The sequence below is a fragment of the Octopus bimaculoides genome, chromosome 22, assembly GCF_001194135.2.
Source record: "Octopus bimaculoides isolate UCB-OBI-ISO-001 chromosome 22, ASM119413v2, whole genome shotgun sequence".
Taxonomy (NCBI): domain Eukaryota; kingdom Metazoa; phylum Mollusca; class Cephalopoda; order Octopoda; family Octopodidae; genus Octopus; species Octopus bimaculoides.
The window spans coordinates 4,172,744-4,176,147 of NC_069002.1; the positions used below are offsets into that span (position 1 = coordinate 4,172,744).

The 3,404-nt window shown below is 39.8% G+C and overlaps 1 protein-coding gene across 1 annotated transcript in view; it reads right to left on the reverse strand.

Moving 5' to 3' along the window:
* LOC106867647 (band 7 protein AGAP004871) overlaps positions 1-3,404 on the reverse strand; it is a 51,952-nt gene that overhangs the window by 42,143 nt on the left and 6,405 nt on the right. The window lies entirely within an intron of this gene.

A 3,404-nucleotide genomic window follows, 5' to 3' on the forward strand; every position in this document is an offset into this window, starting at 1 on the left:
CATGGATGGAATTTAAATCTGCTCAAACAGGATTGACCTTGGCTAAAAAACATCAACCTCACCTGGCTTGTCAAATTAAATGAAAAGTTTAAAATCAAACATTTATTATTCTGAGATGCATCAATGCTTTAAATTCAAATTTTCTAAGCTGTGAACGTGTGTGTGTGTGTGTGATGGATATGTGGGTGTTTTGAAAATACCTTACAGAACGACTGTGCCCTGCATAGTTAGGGGTTGCCCTTTGGCAAGGCATAGCACCTTTTCAGCGACCCTGCCAGAGATACGGTGAAGTCATGGGACTGCAACATGGCGGATTGTGAAGTGGCAGTAGAAGAGCTCCACTGAGCCAATGGTGATTCTTACATTGATTCTGAGAGGAAGAATCTTGGATGATTAATGGTCAGGATCACCAAGCTCTATCAAGAGAGTAACTGCAATGTTTCCATTGGGGGGGTGGGGGTGGCCATGGTTGTGGAATCGGTTGATGAAAGACTCATTATAATTGAAGCTCCCAATTCAAATTCATTGTAATGGAAATGGTTGGTGAGAGAGAGTCATGGGAACCCATGAAAGCAGGATGGTGGATTGTGAAGAGGAAGCGAAAGAGCTCAACTGAGCCAACTGTGAGTCTTACATTGATGCTGAGTCGAGGAATCCTGGAAGATCAACGATCAGGATCACTAAGTTCAATCAAGGGAGTAACTGTAATACATCCATAGGGACAACATCCATGGTTGTGTAATCAGCTAATAAAAGATTCACTATGGCTCAAGGTCCCAATTTGAATTCATAATAATGGAATTGGATGGCTGTAGAGAGTCATGGGAATCCATGAAAGCAGTGCAACCAAGAAATAAAGTAGAATTAGAAAAAGAAAGTCCTTGCCAATGTCTAATCAACGAATCGTAATTCTACAAGAAGCTGGAACTTCAAAAATAGTTACCAAAATTTCCCATTTCCAATCTCCATGATGAACGATAGCCATGGTAACCAAAAATGCAGTAATATTGATGGTGCTAAATGTAGTAGTAGTAGTAGTGGCTTTCTATAAATACCTTCACAACAGTCTTATTACATCCTCTTATCCTCGGTTCCATTCTCCTATGAGTACATGTACCCTCCCTCCCTCCTCCCTCTCGCTTTCTCTAGTCTCTCCTCAAGTGAGTCTAGTAACCATGGTAACAATACTGGCCATAATTGCATTGCTACATCATGTAGCAATATTGGTGGTGGTGGTGGTGATGTTAGTGGAGGTGGTAGTAGTAGTAGTGGATGTAAAGATAATACTCTTGGTGGTGGTGGTGGTGGTAGCAGTTGTGGTCAATGTGGTAGTAGTAGGTGTGGTGGTATTGGTTGTGGTGTTGGTAGTAGTAGCTATGGTGGTGAATGCAGTTGTAAGTGTGGTGGTTGCAGTAGCAATAGTTGTGGTATTGGTGGCAGTGGTTGTGGAAGGAGTAGTTGTGATGGTGGTGGTGGTGGTGGTGCCAGCGGTCATAGTATGTAGTGGTGGTGAATATGGTGGCAGGAGTAGTAGTAGTTGTGGTGGTAGCAGCAATATAAAAAAAGTGTGTAGGTATTTGGAGTAGAGAAACTGCATATTAGGTTACACCCTACAGCAGGGACCTGATTGATGCGAGTGTCTGTCGGGTGTAAGTGTGTGTGTGCACATGTGGTGAGTGTGCACATGTGGTGAGTGTGCACATGTGGTGAGTGTGCACATGTGGTGAGTGTGCACATGGGTGTGTGGTAAGCATGTGGAGTGCGTGAGAGTGGTGTGTGAGCATGTGAGGTGAATGTGTGTGTGTGTGTGTGTGTGTGTGTGTGAGCATGGTGTGCATGTGCGTAGGCTTTGTGTATGTGTGCGTAGGCTTTGTGTATGTGTGCGTAGGCTTTGTGTATGTGTGCGTGGTATGCGTGTAGTCTTTGTGCACACGTATGTATGTGTAAATTTCTAAAATAAAATTAAGAATTAAAAGGAAAAACACTAATTCCTTTGTTTTTTTGTGTGTCATCATTATCATTTAACATCTGTTGTCCATGCTGACATGGATTGGACAGTTTGACCAGGGCTGGCCAGCTGGAGGGCTGTGCCAGGTTCCAGTCTGATCTGGCATGGTTTCTACAACTGGATGCCCTTCCAAACACCAACCACTTCTGCTTTTTAATTAACAAGAAATATTTTTAAAAGTTTAATGAAAATACTTTACGAAAATAATATAAATCCAGTCAAAATCTATTGATATAATCAAAACATTTAATGTGACACATGTTTGGTGAATTCTAATTATTGCATCACTATTTGACTGGAAATTAGTGAGTTTCAGCTTTAAATTACCGCGCTCTTCAAAATTCAGTTTGCTCATAATTCAAAGCCCTTAGAGATCAAAATCGTTTCTGGTGTTTATTGATCTCTCAGATTGTCGCATAGACACCAAACCCTCCAAGGGTCAATAGAGACCGCTTTGCAAACTCCTATTATAGACCAACACACCTTGCCACGGAAAATATTAAACTACTGACACGATCAGCTATATAAACAATTGACGTCAACAAATAGTCATGTTTCTAACGTATTGGTGTAGAAAGAAAGGTTATATCTCAGAGGGGAAAATCCAACACAACTCGCACTTTTCTCAATAAATGAATAAACAAATAAAACAAACTGAAAATGTGATTTGGATAATCGCCACTGAAGTATAGATTTATTTTCATTATTGACAATTCTAATAGAAAATTCTATTACTTTTTTTTTCTTAAAAATTCTATTTTTTTAAAAATTACAGAGTGAGATACAGTGAAATCCCACCGGAATAAAGAAAAAAAAAAGTAAATTTTTTTGTCTTTTCATAAACTAAAACATTTGACTTTTTTAAATGATATTATAATTGAGTCTCCTGACACCCTTTAATTTCCCCGGTTCTCTCGTGATATTTTTAAGAAATACAACCGGAGTTTGAATATTTTATCTGCTTTCTCATTTTATAATGTCAACATCTATGGCAACTCCCAATATATACAATACTGGTGTCTACAGCTCCCGGTTGTTTTCAATTTTCAAGTACAATTTTGACATTTAAAGTGCAATATCGATTTTTGGCACCAAATAAAATTTACTGAGTCAAAGAGGCAAACTCTGTACATGGTTTCTAGAACTTGCTACGTGGTACTCAATACCAAGTTGTATTCAGTAACAGATTGACTCAGTTCCTCGTGTTACGTAAGGTTTCATGGACACAAAGAATAAGCGCAATGAAAAAACCTTGGACACATAGGTGCAGGCGTAGCTGTGTGGTAAGAAGCTTGCTTACCAACCACATGGCTCTGGGCAAGTGTCTTCTACCACAACCTCGGGCCGACCAAAGCCTTGTGAGTGGATTTGGTAGATGGAAACTGAAAGAAGCCTG